Source organism: Cervus canadensis, chromosome 28 (assembly GCF_019320065.1).
Source record: "Cervus canadensis isolate Bull #8, Minnesota chromosome 28, ASM1932006v1, whole genome shotgun sequence".
NCBI lineage: Eukaryota > Metazoa > Chordata > Mammalia > Artiodactyla > Cervidae > Cervus > Cervus canadensis.
In genome coordinates this window covers 47,055,126-47,081,191 of record NC_057413.1, presented here as the reverse complement: position 1 = coordinate 47,081,191, position 26,066 = coordinate 47,055,126, and the positions used below count along the sequence as shown (strand labels likewise).

Sequence of the window (26,066 nt, the reverse complement as noted above, 5' to 3'; positions counted from 1 at the left end):
AAACAAACAATGCTCCTACCTAAGCCCAATTTACGTAAGACAGGCCCAGGGACAGAGAAACATATAAAAAGAGGAGCCAAAGCCCTCTTCTCCCCTTTTTGCTCCCTCTCTCTCCCGCGCGATGGGGCGATCTTCTCTTCGCATCTTTGGATCGACGTGCCCTCAGGCCTCAAAGATGGATTTTCCTGCTATTATCTAAATAAATAGAGCTGTAACACTGAGCTGTAACACTGATTTATTTAAGAGCTATAACACGGTCCCTTCGAAACCTGAGAGCTATAACACGGTCTGTCCTCCGAGAGCTGTGACCGGCCAAGGGGCTTTAATGTCCGTCACTCCAAATTTTTGTTGTGTCGAGACAAAGAACCAAGAAGCATACACTCGAGTGACAATTTGATGGATTATATTAGTTGATTTTGAATGTTGAACCAGCCTTGCACACCTGGAGTGAATCTCACTTGGTCATGGTATATAATTTTTGTACAATTCTGTATTAGTGGATTCAATCTGCTAATATTTTGTTGAGGATTTTTGCATCTATATTCATGAGAGATTTGGTCTGTGGGTTTCTTTCTTTCTTTCTTTTTCGGTTATGCTGCCTGGCTAATGAGATTTTAGTTTATTAACCAGGGATTGAACCAGGTCCTGGGCAGTGGGAACGCAGAGTCTTAACCACTGGACTGCCAGGGAATTCTCTGATTTACGGTTTTGTTTTGTAATGTTCTTGTCTTGTTTTGATGTTAAGATAATACTAATGTAATTGAATAAGTTAGGATATATTTATTCTGTATCTATCTTCTGAAAGAGATTGTAGAGAATTTAATTTCTTCTTTGAATATTTGGTAGAATTTACCAGTGAACACATCTGGGCTTGGTGCTTTCTGATTTGGAAGGTTTTTAAGTATTGAATCAGTGTAGATTTAGATATAGGGCTATTAAATTGTCCTTTAGTAATTTTTTTAAGGATATATTTCTAGAGGTGGGATTTCTTGTCAAGAATTTAATGTGCGTGTGTGACTCTGAAAGTAGTACATGCCCATTGTTAAATAAATAAACTGGATAGAAATATACCGAGTAAAGAAGTAAAAGTTTCCCAACAACTCCCTTCAGCAGACAGACTCCACCGAAGTGATCACTATTAATGGTTTGCTGTGGATTTTTCCAGACTTTGTTTCTCCTCTTTGGCCATACCGCATGGCCTGTGGGATCTCCAGGTCCCTGACGAGAGATTGAACCTGGGCCATGCAAGTGAAAATATGGTATCCTAACAGTCTGCCACCAGGGAATTCCCTTTCCAAATATTTTCTCTGCCTGGTTTGAATATTTTAAAAAATCTTTGATGAAAAGTGAAAGTGAAAGTGAAGTCGCTCAATCGTGTCTGACTCTTTGTGACCCCATGGACCGTAGCCCACCAGGCTCCTCCGTCCATGGGATTCTTCCAGCCAAGAATACTGGAGTGGGTTGCCATTTCCTTCTCCAGGGGATCTTCCTGATCCAGAGATTGAACCCAGGTCTCCTGCCTTGCAGGCAGACGCTTTAACCTCCGAGCCACCAGGGAAGCCCTACCTATTGATAAATTGCTTTCTAAAAGACCTGTAATAAGGTGTGACCATTTTTCAAAATATTTAATCATTTATTTACTTGGCTGTGCTGGATCATAGCTGTGGCATACAAAATCTTCCAGAGGTGGCTTGCGAACCCTTAATTGTGTCATGTGGAATTTAGTTCCCTGAGTAGGGATCAAACTTGGCCACCCTGCACTGGGAGCACAGAGTCTCAACCAGTGGACCACCAGGGAAGTCCTTTGCATGATTTTTTCTAACAGGAGTGAGGTTTACATTTCCCCCCGCTTTTCCGTAAGTATCGAAATATAGCATATTATTATAGACAATAAAGAACATTTTTAAAGAAAAAACTCAGATCACCCATAATTCTGGTATGTAGAAATGACATAGTAATGTCTTAGAATATTCCTCTCTGGGCATAGAACAGGAGCACAAATCACAGGTTGTCTTGTGACAAGCACAATGCACCAGATCAGGAGATAGAACCCATCAGTGTCCCCCACCCCAAATTGTGCACTGATACTTTAGTATAGTCAGAATCATCTTCTCTAGCCAAGTTTGTTTATTTGTTTTTGTTTTTAACCATCTTAATCTTCTTTCTCAACTCAATTTTTCCCCCTGAGTTAATATAGTGAATATTTTTCCCTATCTTCAAAAATTCTGTAGAATCTTGGGATGATTATCCTGTTATATGTAAATATTTGTATCCTTCTGTGGCTTCTTTTGACCAGATTCCTGGAAGAATATGAATGCTTTTAAAATGTTTGGTACTAGGAATTCCCTGCTGGTCCAGTGGTGTTAGGACACCTTACTCTTCCTGCCTAGGACCTGGGTTCAATCTCTGGTCAGGGAACTAAAATTTCACGTTATGTGGCATGCCCCCCAAATGTTTACTTATCGTCCATTTATCTTCCAGAAGCATATCAGATTTATACTCTAGAGATAATATTTTAATGTGGAGGAAGTGGTGGGAGGAGGTAGGGGATGGCTAACATATGGTCATTATTCATGGTGACTTCACTGAAACATAGCTAGCTTGATGGCTGGTGGCTGCTTCCAGCAGACCAGGGCCCTCAGCTTCGTGGGTCCGTGGCTTAAACATTCATTTATTCATTTAACCAATATTACTGAGCACTGTCTGCTTGCTGTGCATCGTTCTAGGTGCTGAACATGCTGCAAGGAGAAGGCAAACTTCTTGCCTTTGGATAGCTGACTTTCTGATGAGTCAGTCAGAACATAAGCATCTAAACAAATGAATGTGTAATATGTCTGACAGTGAAAGAGTTAAGAAAAGGAAAGCTGGGTCTGGGCATGGAGAACGACTGCCTGGGCATGTTGATGCCATTTGAATTGGACTGGGCAGGGAGGGCGGTAGCATTAAAGCTGAGACCTGAGTGAGGAACTATAGGAAAATTTAGAGCTGTGCTGAATCTCAGTTCCGGCTGGACATGAGAACCACCTGGGGGAGCTTTGGGGAGTTCCCTGGTTGTCCAGTGTGTGTACGCTATGGAGGAGGGTTCAATCCCTGGTCAGGGAATTAAGATCCTGCATGCTGCAAGGCGTTCCCTCCTCTCCCCGCAGAGAAATATATCAGGCACCAGGCCCTCTGAACATGAACCTCTGGAGCACGGGCACCTGTATTTTTTTTAAGTTCCCTGAATGATTCTGATGTGTAGCCAGAGTGGAGAACCAGTGGCATAGGGCAGCTCTGTCCAATAAAAATGCAATTCAAACCACATGTATAATTTTTTAATTCACGCATTTTTTTGGACTGCACTGGTTCTTCGTTGCTGTGCTCGGGCTTTCTCTAGTTGCAGTGGGTGGGGGCTCTGCTTTGGTGTGCCGGCTTCTCGTTGTGGTGCTTCTCTTACTGTGGCGCGCAGCCTCTAGGCGCGAGGGCTTCAGTTGTAACTTGCAGGCTCTAGAGTTTGGGCTCACTAGTTGTGGCTTATTAGTTTTTCCATGGCATGTGCAATCTTCCTGGCCCAGGCATTGAAACCATGTCCCCTGCATTGGCAGTGGAGTTTTTTGGCTGTGCAGGTCTTTATTGCTATGCACGGGCTCCTCTCTAGTTGTGTTGCGTAGGCTTCTCACGGCAGTGACATCTCTTGTTATGGAGCACGGGCTCTAGGGCGTGTGGGCTCAGTAGCTGCAGCTCCTGGGCTCCAGAGTATAGGCTCAATAGTTGTGGCTTATGGGCTTGGCTGCCCTGTGGCATGTCGGATCTTCCCAGACCAAGGATCGAATCTGTGTCTCCTGCATTGGCAGGCAGATTCTTTACCACTGAATCACCAGGCAAGCCTGGGAGGTAGATTTTTATATACTGCACCACCAAGGAAGTCCCACATGTATAGTTTTAAACAATCTAGTAGCCTTGTTTAGGGAGGAAAAGGGAACAGGTGACATTAATTGTGGGCTTCCCTAATTGCTCATGGGTAAGGAATCACCTGCCAATACAGGAGACATGGAATTGATTTCTAGGTCAGGAAGATCCCTAGAGAAGGAAATGGCAACCCCTCCAGTATCCTTGCCTGGGAAATCCCATGGACAGAGGAGCCTGGCAGGCTACATTCCATGGGATCACAAAGAGTCAGACACGACTTAGCGACTAAACAACAAGGACATTAATTGTAATAACATTTTAATTTACCTAATACATTGAAAATATTATTTCGCCAGGTAACCAATATCAAAATTGATTTGTGTGATGTTTTACATCTTTTGTACTAAGTCTCTGAGACTCAGTATGTATTTTACATTCAGAAGTGCATCTCAGGACTTCCCTGGTGATCCAGTGGTTAAGAATCTGCCTGCCGGTGTACGGGAGGTGGGTTCAGTCCCTGGTCTGGAAAGAGCCCACATGCCATGGAGCAGCTAAGCCTGTGCACCACAACTGCTAAAGCCTGCACGCCCTAGGGCGCGTGCTCCACAACTAGAGCAATGAGAAACCCGTGCACCAAAACTAGAAGAAGGCTACTCACAACAGCGAAGACCCAGAACAGCCAAAAATAAATGAATAATTAAAAAAAAAAAACAACCAGAAAAGTGCGTCTCAGTTCAGATGAACCACATTGCAAGTGCTCGATAGAAGCTTGTGGCCACTGTATCGACCAGTACAGAGGAAGAGTTTTCTGAGCAAAAGATCGAGACAGATTCTTGAGTTTTAGGTACAACTAGGAGGCAAGTGAGCTGAAGGGGAGTAAAGGAGGGTGAGGGTGGTAACAGAGTCAGGGCATGGCGTTTTGGATTTTATTTCTAAATGTGGTGAAAAGCCATTGGTCACTTTTAAGGCAAGACATGGTTTGCTGTAATTTACTTCTTTAAAAGACTCTTTGCTGCATTTGAAACAGTCTGCGTGGAGGCCAAAGTGCAGCAGAAAGGCTCAGATATAGGCTATTACATTGACTTGGGTGACAGATATAAGGCAGCAGGGATTTAAGAGGTCTTGGGGCAGGTCCTGAAAAGTGTCTGGATCCCCAGTAGATTTGTTGTTGATGTTGTTGTTCAGTTGCTAAGTCATGTCTGACTTTTTGCGACTCCATGGACTGCAGCACCCCAGTCTCATCTGTCCTCCACTATCTCTCGCAATTTGCTCAAATTCTTGACCTTTAAGTTGGTGATGCTATCTAACCATCTTATCTTCTGCCACCTCTGTCGCCTTTTACCTTCAAACTTTTCCAGCATCAAGGTCTTTTCCAACGAGTAGGCTCTGCACATCAGGTGGCCAGAGTATTGGAGCTTCAGCTTCAGTATCAGTCCTTCCAGTGAATATTTGGGGTTGATTTCCTTTAGAATTGCCCAGTAGATATTCCAATGCATAGCCCGTTGGAGCTGCTGATAGACTGGGTGCGTCACACATGAGGAAGAGAATAGTCAAAGATGACTCCGAGTTTCGTCATGAGCAAATGATGTGGAGCTAGATTTGGGGTAGGGGGTGGAATTGGGTTTAGGAGGAAAATAAGAGTTAAATTTAAGCATAGACCAGTGAACATTGGATGGGTCCTCTAAAATCTAGAACAAATATGTCAGCAAAGACCCAGGGGTATGGCAAAATGCAGGACGTGTTCCAACAATGGAGATCCTGAAAGCAAGACTATGTATGTATTGGAGCAGGTATAGAAAAAACAGGAGATAAAACTCACTGCCATAGATTATAGTGGGCCTTGAATGCCAGACTAAGGAACTTGAAATTTATTTGATAGGCAAGGAGGGAGCTATTGGAAATTTCTGAGCAATAACTAATATGATCAGAACTTAACATTAAAATGAAAATAAAATTATAAAAAAATAACTTTCCAATGACAATTCTATGTTTAATAACATGAAAAATGCCCATGAGATAATTTTCACTAAAATTTTAGATTTAGGCTGATTAGAGCCCAGTATCTTTTTTTTAAATCTCATGTATGAATAAAAAGACTCATATATAAAAAAGGAAACTGGAAGGAACTTTATCAAAATGTTTAATACAGATGGTTTCAGTGGTTGGTAAGACTATAAATAGATTGGTTTTTTTTCCTTCTACTTCTCTATATTTTCCAGTTTTTTAAATTGGCCTGTATAACTTTAATTGAGCGCTATTTTTATAGTGCTCAATATATAACTAATTTTATAGTGAGAATAAGTTTAAACTAACAAATGTGTCCAGGACTGGAGGAGTATTTTGAATGGGGAGATTGAAGGTGGGGATGTGGGTTAGGTTCATTGCAGGAGTCCAATAGAAAGGGAAGGGGAGGATGAACTGGGGCAGGGACCCCAGGAGGAGGAAAGGGGAAAATGTATTTTGCCATCGAATGGATACATATGGAAGCCTTACCTGAGACAAGTATAGTGGTTAAGAGAATGGGCCCTGGGGCCAGGCTGCTGGGGTTTGAGTCTGAACTTGGGTCATTTACTTGGGCATATCACTCTCTGCTTGTTTACAATCTATAAATCGGAATAATAATTGTATCTACTACATAAGACTGTTCTAGGAAGTAACTGAGTGAATACGTATTAGCCACCTAGAGCGGTGTTCAGCTCATAGTAGGCGCTCAATATGTTAGCTCTCTTCTTGTTACTCCCAGGGTAGCTAAGGCTGTTACCTCCAACCTTAGTGGGATTGGTGCTGAAGGTGGATGCAGAGTGTGTATTGGAGTGGAGTGGATGGACAAAGGTTATTGAAGCATTATTCCTAACAGCTTAATTTTTATAAGAATACATTTGTACATTATACATTATTTATTTTTATTTTTGGCTGTGCTAGGTCTTTGTTGCTACAAAGGCTCTTCTCTAATTGCGGTGATCCGGGTCTGCTCTTCGTTGTGGTGCGCTGGCTTCTCATTGCTGTGGCTTCTCTTGTGGAGCACGGGCTCTCGGGCAGGCAGGCTTCAGAAGGTGTGGTTCCCAGACGTTCCCAGGCTCTAGAGAACAGGCTCTGTATTTGTGACACGCAGGCTTAGCTGCTCCTCTGCATGTGAGATCTTCCCGGACCAGGGATCGAACGTGTGTCTCCTGCATTTGGCTGCCAAATTCTTTACCAATGAACCACCAGGGAAGCCCTACATTATACAGTCTTTTAAAAATCTTAGTAAAGTTTTTTTGAAAATAGGTTGGGCCATCTCAGAAATTGTGAGTTCCCATCATTGAAGAAGTTCCCATAAGTACTACATAGATAATAGGGGGCAGGGACAGGACTGTGACTGCAAATTAGTTTTCATCAGAGGAGGTACTGGGTTTTTGTTTTTTATATATGTATATAACTAGATTCATTCCATTAAAGGTACTGTCCTTTATTCTGAGCCCTCACTAAGGGTTTAGTGTTCAGATAATCTTTATTTTATGAAATATGGTATATATAGACTAGGTTTTTCCCCTGATAACCTTGACAACTGTCTTACTTTTTGGTCTCCAAAATTTTGGGGGAAATTTTATTGGTCTCTGAAATGTAAATTTCTGGGAACTAGAGTTGTGGGGAAAGTGAATAATTTGGTTAGGCTCACTGAGGTGCCCCTGACTCCCCTTCTGACCCTGAGATTCTCTCATTTCAAGGTCCAGGCTGGACCCCTCATCCAATGAGTCATTCTGCAAATGTGAGCTTTGAGCTGGGAGGATTGGGTAAAGATGTGATTGGATCCACTCAGCTCTGCCACTACAGCTGAGTTCTAGTTCTTCAGATACACCCCCCTGGCAGAGACTGTTTTGGGGACAGGTACCATGTGGCCCTTGAGCAAATAATAGCCTCCGACAGCCTCATATTTGAACTAGCAAGTGGAAGAGGAAGGCTCCTGGTGGGGAGACTCTGTATGTGTTGTGGGGCCAGGTCAGTCCAACAGGCTGTCCACTCCAAGGAGCTGATAACATGATACCTTTCATGTACAAAAGACAGTTTTGTTTTCCCTACTTTTCAGAGCCTCAGTTTCCTCATATATAAAATGAGAGTAAAAGTGATAATAATACAATCTAGGGAACTTCTCCAGTCGGGTTGTCCAGTGGTTAAGACTCTAAGCTTTCAGTGCAAGGGTTGTGGGTTCGATCCCTGGTCAGGGGACTGAGATCCCACATGCAGTGTGGCTATATATATATATATATATATATACATACAATCTAACAGCTTCAGAGACGCATCCCTTTCTACTTCCCTCACCTGCATCCAGAGCTGGAAAACAGAATCAGACTCTGAGACGTAGACATGGGTCAAAAGATAATGGATGGAGCAGAGGTGTACAGAATTACCTTAAAGAGACAGAACAACTTCCAGACAAATAAGGCCTAATTGTCATGGGACCAGAAAACTAACATATCTACCTACTTTCTGAGAAAGGTCTGTTAGCCCTGGGGAGTTTTTTTTTTTTTTTTTCCTATTGGCTATGCTGCATGGCTTATGGGATCTTAGTTCCCTGAGCAGGGATGGAACCCAGGACAGTGGTGAAAAGTGCTGAGTCCTAACGACTGGGCTGCCAGGGAATTCCCAGCCCTGGATACTTTTTCAAAGCGGCAAGGGGTCACTGAGGACACAGGTGGCCTGGCCAAGCCTGGTGATTATTCCCTACTGTGGATAAGAGTCACCACTCAGGCTGTGTCCCCAACACTGAAACCCCTTCCCTTAGTTCAGCCCCTCACCTGCCAAGTTCCTTCAGATTCCCCTCTGCCTGCCCCTGGGGAAGAGCCTCCTGGGAGCGAACGTGCTGACTGGGGGCCCCTGGGTGCTTCTGTCTTGTTCACTCAGCACACTGTGTCTCCCACTGTCAGTTAATACTTGGCTGTGTGGGGTGCACCACTGTCTTGGAGTGCTGGTTCCTTGGTGTGCCCCCAGGAGTGGAGGCCCCCCTGGACATGCTGGCTGGGCATGTTTTAGAGACTGAGGAGGCAGGTCCAGGCATGAAGTGCCCTCGCTGAGGTCACGCTGCCCATGTGGCCTTGAAGCTGCCTCCCCAGGCAACACCCGCTCCGTTCCCCTTGCTCCAGTTTCTCCAGTTCTGCTCCCAGTGTTCTTGTGAAGATGAAACCAGTGAGTGGAGGAGAAAGCCCTTTCTAACATGCTTCAGCGTTGTACACACGTACATGACGATCGTCACTTTAAAATGGGATCATGTGTGCGTACAATGAAAAGTGTAATGTGCCATATGAATTACCATGTTCTGCTGGAAGCCAAGAACAGTGGGAAACTGACAGTTAAGCTCAAGAGCAATAGCAGATTGCCCCCCCATCCCGCCACCTCCCTGCCCCCTTTTCAGGGTTGCATTGATGACAGGGCCTGGGTTTACCCAGAGGAAGAGCTAAGGTGGGAACTGAACCGTGCTGTGGTTCAGCAGGTGGCTGCCCCCCTGTGACCCCGGCCGAGTTGGGCTGTTGTTGAGGGTAACGAGGGCGCTTGGGACCCTTCATCAGGAGCCCGCTGCAGCCAGCCGGCGAGCTTCCAGTTAAGCTCAAGGGCCGTGCGCCCCATCACGTGGCCCACCAGACCCTGAGCTCAGGCTGTTGATTTTCCGGACTGAACCCCAGCAACCCCCAGCTGCTACTGTCAGAGGGGAAGGGGCGAGGGTTGGGGCCTGCTCAGCCAGCGCGGACGGATGACGGAGGCCCCTGCCAAGGCTCCCCTCTGAGCTGGGTGCACGCTGATGCTGCCCAACGGGAGAGCCTCAGGTGTGCCTTTTTGAGGTGGCACCTTCTAAACGACTTGGATGTGCATTTATATTTAGAAATCACTTGGAGGGGCTTAGAGGAGGGGTGGGGGTGGGAAAAGACGGTATCTGATTAGCTGTGCTGAGTACTGTTCTCAGGGTTTTACATCTTTTCTTTAATTTGCACCTCCCCAAATCCTGGTGGTAGATTTCATTCACAGTTGAGGAAACTGAGGCACAGAAGGCTTAATTTGCCTGTCCAAGATAGTACAGCTGTTAGAATATGGCAGAACTGGGATTTAAACCAGGCAGGAAGTCCAACTGTCGAGTTGGAGCTCTTTTTTATTATTATTGTCCGTTTATTAGGTGTCAGCACACACCTAAGGCAGAGGGAGACTTGTCCAGGCCACACAACTTAGGTGGCAGACCTGGGGTCAGTCCACGGCCAGGGGTCACACTGCTAAATACCAGTCTATTCTACATCCACGGTTGATATTATAATATTCAACCATAATGTATAGCACGATATCCTGTTATAGTATAGTATTTTATTGTAAGGTTATAACTTATTTAATGAGTCCCCTATCGTTGGACATTTAGGTTGTTTCCATGTTTTAGCATTTTAAATAAATGCCAAGTTGTTTTTTTTTTGAGAGAGAAATGGGAGGAATGTTGTTTGTTTTGCCAGTTTATTTGTTTGTTTTAAAGGATTTAGAGCAGATGGGCTGAGCTCCCTGAGGCTGAAGAGTTGGAGACTTTGAGATGACTGCTTGAATGGAGAATGAAATTCTGATTAGGAATGGTGCCAGTGTGGAGAGAAGGAAAGAACAGACTCTGTGCTTGAGGCCAGGGACTTGGCATTGCCTCCTGAGATAGAAAATTTGGAATGCATTTCAGAAATATCTGTCATTCCCACTTTGGATATTTTCACGTTCTCTAGCATTTTCCAGCCCAACATCTCGTTGATGTTGTGCAGACACCCGTGGGTGGGGCTGGCAGAGGGTGAGGCCCTTCTTTCCCCCAGGTGCAGCCATCCGGAGTCTCACCATCTGTCCATCCCATATCCCTTGCTCCTTCTGCCCCTCTCCAACAATTCAGTCTCCTTTCTGGGGTACTCCGTTCAGTGTCTATGTGCGTGCTCAACTGATAAGTTGTGTCCAACTCTTGCGACCCCCTGGACTATAGCCTGGCAGGCTCCTCTGTCCATGGGATTTCCCCAGGCAAGAATACTGGAGTGGGTTGCCATTTCCATTTCCAGGGGAATCTTACTGGCCTAGGGATGGAACTCGTGTCTCTTGCATCTCTTGCATTGGCAGGCAGATTCTTTATTACTGTGCCACCTGAGAGCCATATATCCCAGGTCAAAAACAGATAAGGAAGCTTGAGGACATCACTCACGGTAATTATTGTAATGGCCTTTATTGGTTGAGTCCTCCGTCTGGCACTGAGTGCTTTCCAGGCTCCATCGCTTTTATACTCACATCAACTTTATGGGATGGAATCTCTGTAATACCACCATTTTGTTTGTTTTTTAAAAAACTTTAGCCACACCCTTCAACATGTGGGACCTTATTTCACTGACCGGGAATGGAACCCATCCCTCCAGCATTGGAAGGCAATGTCTTAACCACTGGACCGCTGGGGAAATCCTGAGACCACCATTTTGTAGAGGAGGAAAAGGAGACTTCAAGAGGTTAAGGGCTTGCCCAAGACCATGTGGCCAGGGCCAGGGGCAGCCAGAACTAATCTAACTCTGCAGCCACATCGTGCTAAACACCATGTCTACTTTGTAACCTTCATGAGGCACTGTAAATAGAGGACACTCTAGCTCTGGGAGGGAGGAATCTTCAGTAAATCAGCAAGAACAGGTTCAGTTACCTGCATACATGTACATCAGGTGGGCTCACTTGGAGAATGTTGGAATTGCAGAGGATCTTGGGAGTCTCTTCCTACCTTATTTTAAAATTGTAGCAAAGGAGGTCCACTGACTTTCCTAAGGGCAAGATGGTAGCCCAACCAGATTAGAACTAGAGTCTTCTGATGCCTACCCCATAGCTCCTCAAGAGGCAGGCAGCTCTTGGCTCTACTCTGTGGGGAGGATTGGAGCGAAAGGATGAGTCAGGAGGCAGGTTGAGGGAGGAGGAAGTAGTTTGGCATCACTGGGCAAGGCTGGGTTTCGGGGGCCCGATGGAGGCACGGGGATTAAAATTCTCTAATTGTCCACTCCTGCCTCCAGGACACATCTGAGTTTCAGTTCCCTTGTCCTGAGAAATATGTCCCTGTGCGTGCTAAGTTGCTTCAGTTGTGTTCAACTCTGCGAACCTCTGGACTGTAGCCCACCCACCAGGCTCCTCTGTCCATGGGATTTTCCAGGCAAGAATACTGGAGTAGGTTGCCTTGCCTTCCTCCAGGGGATCTTCCTGATGACCCAGGGATCAAACCTGCATCTCCTGCGGCTCCTGCATTGCAGGCTGATTCTTTACCACTGAGTCACCAGGAAAGCCAGCCGCCTGAGAAATACAGGAGGGGACAGCTGGCAGGAAGACAACGTGGCCTGATGATGAAGAGCCTGAGCTCCGACGTTAGACAGACCAGGATCCATATCCAGGCAACGTGCTTCACCTCTTGGAGCCTCAGTTTCTTTTTCCACAAAATGGGAGTAATAAGTATTTAGCGTATGGGGCCACTGTGAGAAATGAGATAATGCTGGTAAAGAAACTGGCACAAGTTTGTGGAAAAAAGAGAAGAATCTTGGGGTTGTCTGAGTTGGTGGAAAAAAGAGAACATAAAACTGGTAACCAGCTATATGATTTCAACAAAAGGTCGAGTATTTCTTAATTTCATCTGATTCACGATTTTTCACAGGCAGTGTCAGGGGGGTGCTCATTCATGTTCCCCACATGGAGGCGGGTGGTGCTGGTGGTGGGAAACAACTCTGACCTCTCTTTGGTGAAGAGGGATGGGTGAGTTTCCTGGGCTCAGGGATAACACAGGATTGCTTTTTACTTGCTGTCTTGAAAGGGGTGAGGGAGATGGAGAGGAAGGAGGATTGGTAATATAAACTTGAAATCAGATTTTTTTTTTTTGTAAAGTACATGTCCTCAGCTGTGTGACCTCAAGTGAACCTCTCATGGTCTCAATTCTCTCTTTACCACAAGGTCATGGAAATGGCCACATAATAGCCAGTTTACATGCAGCATCTTATTTAATCCTTAAGGCCAGCCTGTGAGATAGATGTTACCATCCCATTTTAGATAAAGGAGAAAACTGTGGTTCAGGGAGAGTTAACTAATTTGTCTAAGGCCTCACCGCACACAACCAGCAAGGGGTGGGTCTGTGATTTAAGCCCAGGACTGACACCAAAGCCCATGTACTTTCTGCCCAGGGTAGATTTGGATTTTTTTTTTAATGTTTATCTTATTTATTACTTATTTATTTGGCTTCTCTGGATCTCAGTTGTGGCACGTGGGACATCTGGTTCCATGACAAGAGATTGAACCTGTGCCCCTGCATTGGGAGCACGGGTCTTAGCTGTTGGACCATCAGGGAAGTCCCTAGATTCAGATTTTGTTCGGCCTAAAGCTTATATAATTTGGGGGGCCCGCTTTAAGAACAGTACAAATATCACAAATATAAATGGTACAAGAGTGAATATTTATTTAGATTTTAAAATGAAATCTTGACATACTAGAAAAAAATGTGAAGGCTCAAAAATGTCACAAACATCACAAAATCCAGAAAAATGACAGAACATTTGTGTTAACTACTTGATTCTCCTCTGTGTTACTTTTCCTTACATCTTTTGGCTGCATCTTCCTTTTTTTGTGTCTTCTTATGACAGTCTCCAGAGAGGAAATAAAAAAGATAACCCAGTGTTATCTAGCACAGTTGATTGGAAGTTTTTTTAAAATTATCAATAGTTTAGAAGTTTATTTCGGCATTACAAGTGACTGGTAATGTCATATAAATATTAGGATTCAGTTCAATTCAGTTCATTCTCTCAGTCGTGTCTGACTCTGTGACCCCATGGACTGCAGCAACCAGGCTTCCCTGTAGTTGTCACATTTGGGAAAGTCTCCGTCAGAATTCCTGCCGTATGTGAACCATATGATTTTAGGGCAATTTGTGTTTTCTGATGCAGTGATTTATCGAAAATAATCTTCAAATTAGTGATATGTCTTATGCTCTTTGCTGTCAGCTAAATGTTATCTTCGTCGATAATCACTGTTTATGACAAATCAGCAAAAAAATATTCTAATCTTTTTCAATAGCTTCCCCTTTCCTACTCCTTGAGATGGAATGAAAATTGTTTACATTAATAAAAAAAAAAAAGGCTCATAATTAAACTTCTTTCTCCTAAATCTATGACCTTTTAAAGGGAATTCATTACAAAATACCGGATGTGAAAACATCTGAAGCATTTGGATGATCTGGCCTAGAAAGGGGGAAGGCTGGAGGAAGCAAATAAATAACCACCTTCAAGGATATGAACCTTAATGGACAAGAGTTAGCAGAGTGTGTCTGAGAATTTGATTCTGGGATCTGGGGAGGGGCTCAGGTTCACACATTCTGAAGGCACTTTGAGCAGGTGTCCTAAAATGGATACAGAGAGTAGCAGAGGAATCTGCGAATGTGTGGACAGCTGTCAGCTGCCTTGTTGTGGACTCAAAGTTTGACCCCTGGTCCCCAGTTGCTGGGGTTGCTGGATAGAAATGCAGAATCTGGACTGCCCTGGTGGTCCAGTGGATAAGAATCTGCCTGCCAGTGCAGGGGACACAGGTTCCATTCCTGGTCTGGGAAGATTCCACTTGGCGCAGGGCAGTTAAGCCCGTGTGCCACAACTACTGAAGCCCCTGCGCTTAGAGCCTGTGTTCTTCAACAGAAGCCACTGCAATGAGAAGTCCCCACACTGCAACTAGAGAGTATCCCCTGCTTGCTACAACTAGAGAAAGCCTGCATGCAGCAACAAAGACCCAGAACAGCCAATAAATAAATAAAAATTAAAATAAAAGAAATGCAGACTCTCAAGCTCCACCCAGAACTGCTGAATCTTAGTCTGCATCTTCACCAAGTCCTGGGTGATTCTGTGCAGGGGATTGTCTGAGAAACCCTGCACCAGAGACTTTAGCAGAATCTCCCAGATTTACCCCCATCCCAACTTTGCAGCTGGTCTTTTTCCTCTCTGTGTCCTTCACCTCGGGACCTGGCCTGTCTTCTGGTACCCATCCGTTGTGTTGATTCACTGTATTTCTACTTCCTTTCCCACAGGCCGCCAACTAGAGGGCTGTGGGGGTATCCCTCTTTGATTTCCAGCCTCTCTCAGTGCCTGGCACACAAGAGTTACCATTATGGGATGTCCACTGGGTGCCAAGAACTTTGCCTGTCTTACCTCCCGTGGTGCTCTTCTCAAGCTTGTAGGCTGAAACAAATACCTCCTCCCCATTTAAAATACTTTTTTAGTTATTTATTTGGCTGCATTGGATCTTAGTTGCAGCCTGTGGGATCTAGTTTCCCCACCAGGGATCGAACCCAGGACCTGTGCATTGGGAGCTCCAGGTCACCAGTGGACCACCAGGGAAGTCCCCAAATACCCCTATTTTATGCATGAAGAAATTGAGGCCCCATCACCTGTCTAGGGTCATGAGTGGCAGAGCTGGAAACCAAGGAGTGTCTGATTCCAAGGCTTTCAGTAGGGGATCAGTAAATGTTACTTACTGACTTGATTATCCATTCAAGCATTCATACGTGTTTTAATTTATTCACTGAAGAGACTCAGGGGAAGACAAAGAAGAAGAGCATAGAAGCTACTTCCTCCTGGTGAACTATTTTTAGAACAGGTGCTGGGTGGTGTCAGCCTTCCAGGGGCAGGGAGTTGGGCTGCCCAGGAGGCCCCCAGCCAGTCCAGCCTTGGGAGAGGGGACATGCTACTCCACCACCGCCCCACCCCTTTCAATGTCCTCCATGACTCAGCAAAGAAACCATGGGTCTGAAATCAGAGATGAGGCCGAAAAACCCTCAAAAATGTTGTCTTTTCCTGGAGGAATGTCTTTTTCATGTTGCTCATTCCTCTGCCAGGGAATCCAGGAAGCCTTTGGCCTGTGGTCAGCTGTGACCACCCCCCTCCCCCCGTCTGATTTCCTTGGACTCACCCCTCCTCCTCCCGCCTTCTCCCCAGGCCTGGGGACAAGGTCAGTTCTTCTTCTTCTGTGGTCTCTGGTTTGAGGCTGCAGGGGTCTTGTCCAGTCCAAGTCTCCTTAGCTTGTCCTTGAATCGTTAAATCTAGATCCTAGGCGCAGATTCCCTGGGTTCAAATTTGGCCTCCTCTTACTAGCTGTGTGACCTTGGGCAAGTCATTTCACTTCTCAGTGCCTCAGTTTCCTCCTCTGTAAAGTGAGGATAACAATAAATTTGAGAATTAAGATAATTAATTTATGTAAAACATCTAGAACCACAGTTGACATACAGTATATATAACTATTGTTATGTAAATGTTGTTATCATGAATTACAAAGCAGATATTAATACCCGGAGGAGACATGGATGAACTCCTGCTAAACGTCTTTTCTTTGCATTGGTTCTAATCTCACCCCAGATGTGTGTGAACTCTGTTCGATCCCTGGGTCAGGAAGATCCCCTGGAGAAGGGAATGGCAACCCATTCCAGTATTCTTGCCTGGAGAATTCCATGGACAGAGGAGCCTGGTGGGTTACAGTCCATGGGGTCACAAAGAGTCAGACACGACTGAGCGACTAAGGCAGAGAGCTAAAGGGGGCGACAGTAAATGAGGGAACACGTGAATACATTAGAAAGCTCCAAGGTGACCTCTGAAAATGAGCTTCTTGTAAACGGATAAGAGGCATGACTCAGTGGATTGTTGGTTTGGGAATAACCACATTCATCCTAGGAGGGGGTGGCCCTCTTCTGAGAATGTCCAATCTTAGGAGACAGACCTACTTTCTAAGGGATAGTTCCCGGATCGACTGAGAAATTCAGTGCGGAGGTATATTGGCATCAGGGGAGGAAGAGAATAATTCCCGGGTGAAGGGGGACTTGTGGCTCTCAGCCTGGGAGGTGTTTTATAGCCACCTGGGGATAAACATACAAACCTGGGCCCCAGGCCTAGAGATTCGGGTCTCCAGGTCTTGGAGTGGAGCAGGGGTATCAGAGTTCTTCACAAGCCTGGGACTTCCCTGGCAGTCCAGTGAGTGGTTGGGGTTCGGCACTTTGACTCCTGTGGCCTGGGTTCAGCCTCCGGTCAGGGAACTGAGATCCCAACAAGCTGTGCATGCAGAGTGGCCAAAAAAAAAAAGAAAGAATTCTTCTCAAGCTCACCAGGTGATCATGTGTGAGGCCAAGCAGTAAACAGAGACAATGTAATAATGACCGCATATACTATAAACTGGACATCAGAGGTGCACTGCCCTGTCTCAGAACCACCCCTGCGAGCACTTTATACCATCCCCATTTTATAGGTAAGAATACTGAGGGTCAAGGTCATACAGAAGAGCTTCTATTTAAATCTAGGTCTGAGTTGAAAGGCCTAATATAAATATTTATATATATTATAAATTGAGGTATAGTTGCTTTATAGTATTGTGTTAGTTTCTGCTGTCCAGCCAAATGAATCAGTTATGTATACATACATGTACATATATCCCCTCCCTTTTGAACCTCCCCCCACCCCATCCCACCCCATCCCACCCCTCTAGATCATCACAGAGCATGGAGCTGAGCTCCCTGCGATATGCAGCAGCTCCCCACTCCACTCTGCAGAAGGTCAGCCTGGGAGAAACTTCCCAGAAATTGACATTAAGATCCTCTGCTCTGATGTAAACTATAAAATCCATAATAACGGTCAGAACAGAGGTTTAAACTGATTTAAAGAGATCCAGAGGCTTAGGGAGCCAAGGAAGTCTTGCCCTTAACCCTTGGCCTCTATTAACATATCTACAGAAAGAATGCGTCAATGGAACTGGTGGGGATGGTGCTTAGGCTGAGGGAGAGGACCCACCCCTGCTGATCTCTGGGAGCATCCTGATCTGGCCTCAGCTTTCTTTAAAAAAAGAAAAACGTGTTTATTTATTTGCACCTGGTCTTAGTTGTGGCACGTGGAATCTTTAGCTGTGGCATGTGGGATCTAGTTCCAAGACCAAGGATCGAACCTGAGCCCCCTGCACTGGGAATCTTAGCCATTGGACCACCAGGGAAGTCCCTGGCATCAGCTCTTCGCTTCTGCTTTCTTCCTTCTCATCCCACCTCTCTGGCTGTTATTTCCTTCAGAATCTCCTATTTCTCTACTTACCCTTGAAATGTGGCATATCTCTGCATTCCACTGCACCAGGTTTCCTAGGTGGCAGCTTCCAGTCCGAAGTTGGGCTGCCTGTGCTAAGGACTTCAGAGTTTTGTATCCCTGACGTCCAGACTCAAGACATCAAGGTCAAGGTCGAGGAGAGAGGACGGCATCATCAGCTAGGACCAGAGTTCACAGTCCAGCTGGGTGCATCTTGGCTGTGGACCTTAGAAGTTATTTTATTTTTTTTAGTCTCAGTCTCTTTACCTGTGAAATGGGATAGTAACACCTATCTTAAATGATTGTTGTGAGAATGAAAATAGACTTGGTATTCCAGGCACACAGTAAGAACTCTGTAAAGGGCATCTATTTATTATGTCCAGTCAGTGTGGGAATTTATGTGAATATGGAGACTTCAAAGGGTCTTTCCCTCTAAATCTGTTCTTCCACATAGATTCCTAATCTGAAGAAATAGAAACACCTTTCATCAAATTGTCAAAGCCAGATTCCAGATGGTCAGCCTGGACTATTTCCCCGGCCACCATCCAAATGGCTACGGACTTTTAGTGTTTCTGTCTCCTGTATGTCTCCTGTTATCATAAGCTGTCCTTGCAATTTCTCACTAAGTTATTACAAGACCTCTTAACTGCTCACTCAGCTTGCTCCTTCCTAAACTCCGAATGCTTCTGTATTCAGGCTCCAGTCCAGATGAAAACCCTTTAATAGCTCTCCATTGCCTTTGGAGCACAAGTCAGATACTGCTGCAGCCCGAAGGCCCTTCATGGTCAGCCCTGCTTTCTGTCTAGCCTCTGTTCCTGCCGCCATCCTTTCTTGGGCTCTACCTGCTGGCTATGCTGAACCACATACCAAATATTCCAGTTTCACTAAGCATCACTAAGTCTTTGCTAGAAGACCGCACATAGACACACACACACACACACACACACACACAGAGGCTGGAGTAGGTACGCTTCTCCTGAGGTTTCTGTCTGTTTTTCCAACAAGACTGTGAACCCCCAATTCCCCTTCAGCATCTCTGGGTACCTGGCACATGGCAGTTGGAGGCTCTCCTCATAAAGTGTGACACCGCTTGCCGTGGGCCACGCTCAGGTCTGTACACCTCACATCCTCATGCCTCCCTGAGGTCTGTATGCTTCTTTTATCCATTCTGTTAAATTTGTTGAGCACTTTCCTCTGGTCCAGCCCTGGTGCCTGCATGTGGCAGGGTTAGGAGGTAGGAATGCCCGGGGTGAGAGAAGGGGTTCCTATTTATCTAGAAAGGTCAGGAAATGTCTCTGAGAAGGTGAACAGTGAGACAAGTGGGGAAGGGAGCTGTGTGGGAATCTAGGGGAAAGGTGGTCCAGGCAGATGGAATAGCCAGGACAAAGGGATCCCTAGCCCCTTTGGATGGATGAGGAAGCCAAGAGTCTAGGTTAAGTCATCCAGAATCACAGAGTAACTGGCTGAGCTGGGTCTTAAACCCCAATTCAGTAACTCCTGACTCTCACTCTGGGCCATTACTCTACATGGTCTTTTGGGGGGACAGTGGGCGCCTTGGCTGAGGGCGGGCTGCTCCGTTCACTGTGCCACACCCCGGCTGGAGTCTGACTTCCCACGTCAAGTACGGCTTGGGCAGATCGGCATCGGCTCATCTGTGGCTCTGTTTCTCTGTTTTGTCCATCCGTTTCTTTCCCTGGTATTTACTGGAGACAGTGCAGTTGTGTCTCCTCCCCCGGCAGCTTCAAAAAGCACACTTTCTCGGACATTTCCCTGGTGGTCCAGTGGCTGAGACACCAAACTTCCAACACAGGAGGCCTGGGTTCAATCCCTGGTCAGGGAACTAAATCCCATCTGCCCCAGCTAAAAGATCCTGCACTGAATCTAATAAATTGAAATGAAGACCTGGCACAGCCAAGTAAATAATAATAATAACAACGCTTTTTCCTGCAAAGGTGAGGACCAGACCCTGGATTATGGTAACTTGGCAAAAGCAAACTCCCCCTGGCTGGTCAGTAGTCAGAGTGGCCTCTGTGTCTCTGTATCTCATCCCACAGCTCGTTTCCGACTTCAGCAGAAGAACTGAGGCAGGTGTCTCTGCAGAGGTGGTGTACGAGCTGGCCTCGAAGGACATGGAGCATTTTAGGAGCAGTGGGGAGATGGGGTTTTAGACTAAAAGAAGTGTGTGAGCTAAGCAGAAGCATCCATGTTAGACCCTTCAGTGGCCCAGGAGTATAAGTGGGGGTGGGTGGAACGTGGGTGAGTGTTGTTGAAGGGGAGATAAGACTGGAGAGAGAATTTAGGGTATAGCATGGCAAGCTTTTTTTTTTTTTAATGGCTGACTTTGCCTGTCCATTTCAGATAAGAGATCTGGATTTTGCCCTGTAGACTTAGAGATTTTAAGGTTTAAAGAAGCAAAGGAAGTGTGTGTGCATTCCTGACGTTTTGAAAGAGTGCTTGGGCAATCCTGGGAACTCAGGCTGAGAGGGTGAATGGAGGTGGAGGACCGTGGGAAGAGAGCACTGCGGGAGTGCGCAGCTTTGGCAAGCGGGCTGGAGGCTAGAGTGGAGGGACCAGATTCCAGAGACGGTTGGAAGAAGAGGTAACAGGATCGGCTGGTAGGTTGTTGTGGAGCCTCAGAGCCAACCAGTACCAGGTCATAAGCCCTGGAAGATGTTTGTACTTCCAGAGGCTGGTGAACGGAGGAGCCGGGGGTGGGGGACTGCATCCCTGGAACTGTTTGACACACCTCAGTGTCCGATGGTAGGTGATAGAAGACACATTTCAGGGACGGCACATGGACCAAGTCTGGGTTATCTGCTTAGAGGCACTCAGACCAGCCAGTGGTGCTTCCGGTCAGCCTGGGGTTATTTCCATGGCCTCTGTGCAGGCTGCCTCTTCCTCTGAACACACCCAGCTTCCCACTGCTGGGGGTGGGGGTGGGGGGTAAGTGGGGGGAGTGGGGGGGTGGGGGGGAGAAACTCCTGAAAGTGGGGATCCTGACCTCTCCCCCATTATTCTCCAGGAAGCTCAGCCCAGGGCTTTTCACCCTACAGAGCACCAGATGTGCATGCAGAATGACCAAGCAGAACGGGTGGCAGCGGGGAACCCAGTCTGCTGATTCTCCTTGAGTTCCTTTTTAAGAAAAACATACCATTTGTGGGATGAGTCTCCTGAATTTTGAGTTGCTTCAGGCTTGCTCCTCCCTTCGGTTCCTCCATCCATTCTAGATCAGATTTCCCCGTGTAAATAGCCACTAGAAGTTTAGGACTTTGAACATGGGATTGGGAGGCTTCCAGCCCTCTTCATGCATAACCTTATTTACATTACAACAAGTCTCCGAGGCTTTCTCCCAGGACACATAACAAGTTAAGTGGCAGAGGTGGGTTTCAGGCCCAGGTCTAACTCAAAAGACCTTTTGCTCTCAATCATTCATGCTAAGGCCTCCCTAGGTAAAAGGTGACCATATAATTTATTATCCAATCGGAAACACCTTTTTTTCGTATCTATTTATTTTGGGGGGCTGTTGCAGGGCTTAGTTGCAGCATGCGGGATCTTCAGTCTTCATTACAGTATGTGGGATCTTTTAATTGCAGAATGCAAACTCTTAGTTGCAGCATGTAGGATCTAATTCCCTGACCAGGAATCAAACCCAGTCCCCTTGCACTGGGAGCGCAGAGTCTTAGCTAGTGGACCACCAGGGAAGTCCCAAGTCTAGAATGCTTTTTAAAAAGTTTTATTGAGATATAATTTTCATATCATAGAATTCACCTATATAAAGTGCACACGTCAGTGGTTTTTAGGATATTTATAAACTTGTGCAATCATCACTATAATCTAATTTTAGAACATTTTCATCATCCCCAAAAGAAATGCAGTACCCATTAGCAGTCAGTCCTCATCAGCACCACCACCCCAGACCTAGGCTGACCACTGATCTATTTTCTGCCTCCATAGATTTGCCTATTCTAAACAATTCATATAAATGGAATCATACGATGCGTGGGGTTTTTGGTTGGCTTCCTTCTCTTACCATAATGCTTTCAGAGTTCATTCATGTTGTACTATGCATCAGTGCTTCATTCCTTTGTATGTTATTTGATTTAATTAATTAATTTATTTTTTGGCCATGCTGCAGGGCATGCAAGAAGTTAGTTCTCCATCCTTCACCCCCTGCAGTGGAATCTGGATTCTTAATCACTGGCCCACCAAGGAGGTCTCTTCATTCCTTTTTATGAATGTCTCAGTGATCTTCCATTGTCTGAATACCACTCATTAGACCATTCTTGAATATGATTCATTATATCTGTTCATATGTTGATGGACATTTGATTGCTTCCATTTTTTGGCTATCATGAATAATAATAATGCTCTGACATTTAAGTTTTTGTGTAGATGTATGTTTTTATTTTTTCTTGGGTATCTACCTAGGAGTGAAATCGCTAAGTTATGTGGTAACAGTCTGTTTAACATTTTGAGGAACTGCCAAGTTGTTTTCCAAAGTGGCTACACCAGTTTATATTCCCATGGCAGTGTAGGGGGGCTCCACTTTCTCCATATCCTCAGCAACACTTGTTATTCCAATCTGGGACACTTTTGAGAGTGAAAGGGTGCACCATTTATAATTATACTAGGACAAATGCTACTAACTGGAACATAGTCTACTTAGATACAAAAAAATTTAGAAGATTCAATTCCTGATTTCAGAGAACTTTCTGGCCACATGATGAGTCAAAGCCCCCAAAGCCACATACTTGAGTCAATTAAAGAATCAAGTAAAGGTAAATTATTAAGAAGGAAAGCAAAGTACATTTTGTTTCCCCCAGAAGATTGTGTTCCCTTTAAGAGAAAAGAGCTGTCTTTTATTTGTTCTTGTATTGGTCATGGCCTCAGGAGGTTCTTGGCATTTGATCGGGTGTCAGTGAAGATCTGTGGAATAAATGAATGAATAAGAGAATAAATGATACAAACACTCTTGGAGGAAATGTTTAGGAAAAAAAAAAAAAAGGAAGAAAAGGTCATCTGGGGACTTCCCTGACGATCCAGTGGCTGAGACTACGAGCTCCCAATTCAGGGTACCCGGGTTCCATACCTTGTTAGAAAACTAGATCCTGCATGCCACAACTAAAATTCGACACAGTCGAGTAAACAAATAATATTTTTAAAAAAGAAAAGTCACCTGGCTTGGATTTGTGTGTTTGGGGGAAGTGTGGATCTTTTCTGCTCATTAACAGCACTTGTTTAGTCCCTCAGACATATCCAACTCTTTGTGACCCCGTGAACTGCGGCACGCCAGGCTTCCCTGTCCTTCATTATCTCCCGGAGTTTGCTCAAACTCATGTCCCATGAGTAGGTAATGCCATCCAAGCATCTCATCCTCTGTCGTCCCCTTCTCCTCCCGCCCTCAGTCTTTCCTAGCATCAGTCTTTTCCAATGAGTTGGCTCTTTGCATCAGGTGGCCAAAGTATTGGAGCTTCAGCTTCAGCATCAGTTCTTCCAATGAACATTCAGGACTGATTTCCTTTAGGATGGACTGGTTTGATCTCCTTGCAGTCCAAGGGACTCTCAAAAGTCTCCAACACCACAGTTCAAAAGCATCAATTCTTTGGCGTTCAGCCTTCTTTATAGTCCAACTGTCACATCCATACATGACTACTGGAAAAACCATAGCTTTGACTAGATGGACCTTTGTCGGCAAAGTAGTCTCTGCTTTTTAATATGCTGTCTAACATAGCTTTTCTTCCAGGGAGCAAGCATCTTTTATTTCATGGCTGCGGTCACCATCTGCAGTGATTTTGGAGCCCAAGAAAATAAAGTCTCTCACTGTTTCCATTGTTTCCCCATCTGTTTGTCTTGAAGTGATGGGACTGGATGCCATGATCTTAGTTTTTTGAATGTTGAGTTTTAAGCCAGCCTTTTCACTTTCCTCTTTCACCTTCATCAAGAGGCTCCTCAGTTCCTCTTCTCTTTCTGCCACAATGGTGGTGTTATCTGCATATCTGAGGTTATTGATTTTGGAATCTTAAACTGGATTTTGCCAGTGTGAATGACTGACAAGAGGTGAAGGAAAGGCCTTCCACGCAGGGGAGTTGCCTGAGCAGGAAGTCTGGAACCACAGCCATGTCTTTATCCTACAGGAGGTTAACAAACTTTAGGAATAAATGTGATACCTTCTCCCAGGAGTTTCCGATCTTTGGGGAATGCAATGAGCACAGTTTGTTCAGTTCAGTAGCTCAGTCATGTCTGACTCTTTTGCAACCTCATGGACTGCAGCACACCAGGCTTCCCTGTTAATCACCAGCTCCCGGAGCTTGCTCAAACTCAAGTTCATCAAGTCGGTGATGCCATCCAACCATTTTGTCCTCTGCTGTCCCCATCTCCTCCTGCCTTCAATCTTACCCAGCATGAGGGTCTTTCCCAATGAGTCAGTTCTTGTATTGGAGCTTCAACTTCAGCATCAGTCCTTCCAATGAATATTCCGGACTGATTTCCTTTAGGATTGATTGGTCTGATCTCCTTGTTGCCCAAGGGACTCTCAAGAGTCTTCTCCTGCACCACAGTTCAAAAGTATCAATTCTTCAGTGCTTGGCTTTCTTTATGTTCCAACTCTCATATCCATACATGACTACTGGAAAAACCATAGCTTTGACTTTGTCAGCAAAATGATGTCTCCGCTTTTTCATATGCTGTCCAGATTTGTCATAGCTTTTCCTCCAAGGAACAAGCATCTTTTAATTTCATGGCTGCAGTTGTAACACCCTTTTACTGGTTGTATGCCTTTGGATAAGTCCATTCCCTCTCTGGGTGTCATCAACCTTTTTGGCTCAAAATTTCTGTGAATCTTTCAATCTTACGACCTTGGAAGTTTCTGGAATTGGTGGGCCAGGAGCTAGGCCTTAAAGGAAAGAGGTAGATTTGAAGGAAGGAGCAAGATGCCAGTGTTGGGTGATAAGGCTCTGAGGTGGGCTGGAGTGTTCCAACTGAGATAAAATGGGACAGGGTGCCTTGGCTCTCTCGAAGAACTTTAAAAGGCAGGCTGGTTGACTTTTAAATTTGACTGATAAGCAGGTCCTTGGACTGGAGATGAAAGGCGTGTCTGTGAGAGATTAATCTGATGGCTCTGGGCCATGGATCCTGAATCTATCTGGAAGCAGGGTAAAGACCTCAAGCCTCTGAGGGAGGCTTCTGTAATTGTAATGTAGCCCTGGCCTTTCAGAAGAAGGGTTTGAAATTCCTTCGGGGTCAGTCTTATGATATATATGGCTTCCATGGAGTTTCATTTTCCTTAACCATTAATAATTTAAGCCATTATTTTTATATTTTAGCAATTAGGACTGTATTATGGAGCTCATGCCAACTGTACATACATTTTAAAGACAGAGTATTAGACTTTGGGCTTCCCTAGTGGCTCAGTGGTAAAGAATCCACCTGCCAATGCAGGAGACTTGAGACTCGGGTTCGATCCCTAGGTCAGGAAGGTCCTCTGGAGGAGGAAATGGCAACCTGCTCCAGTCGTCTTGCCTGGACAATCGCATGCATAGAGGAGCCTGACAGGCTACAGTCCATGGGGTGGCAAAGAATCAGACATGATTGAGCAACTGAGCATGCATGCATTAGACTTCCAGGTTTGCAGAAAGCAGTTTTAGATTATGCAAACAGATTCTTCAGAGAGATGAATTCTCTCTGCTGTGAAGGGGGTTTGCTTTGGTTTTTTTTTTTTTTTGGATGTGGACCTATTTTAAAGTCTTTATGGAATTTGTTACAGTACTGCTTCTGTTTTAGGTTTTGGACTTTTGGCCCTGAGGCATATGGCATCTTAGCTCCCCAACCAGGAATCAAACCAGCACCCCCTACAATGGAAGGTGAAGTCTTGTTTTTTATTATTAATTAATTAATTTGTTGGCTGTGCTGGGTCTTTGTTGCTGGGAGGGGGCTTTCTGTAGTTGAAGAGAGCAGGAGCTGCTCTCTAGCTGTGATGCACAGACATCTCACTGTAGTGGTGATCTCTTGTTTCGGAGGAGCACAAATTCTAGGGCACTCGAGCCTCTGTAGGTGTGGTGCCTGGGCTCCACAGTTGCGGCTGTTAGGCACTAGAACACTGTTAGGCTCAGT

The 26,066-nt window shown here is 45.3% G+C and overlaps 1 protein-coding gene across 2 annotated transcripts in view; it reads left to right on the top strand.

The window, feature by feature from the left end:
* The window catches only part of CCND3 (cyclin D3), a 90,287-nt gene that overhangs the window by 47,514 nt on the left and 16,707 nt on the right, over positions 1–26,066 (top strand). Inside the window, exon 1 of one of the 2 annotated variants that reach the window (XM_043449626.1) lies at positions 25,750–25,816. The exons of the other annotated variant lie outside the window; for it this stretch is intronic. The gene's annotated coding sequence lies outside the window, so the exon portion shown is untranslated. Of the gene's footprint in view, positions 1–25,749; positions 25,817–26,066 lie in introns of those variants that run through there. 2 annotated transcript variants of the gene reach the window in all.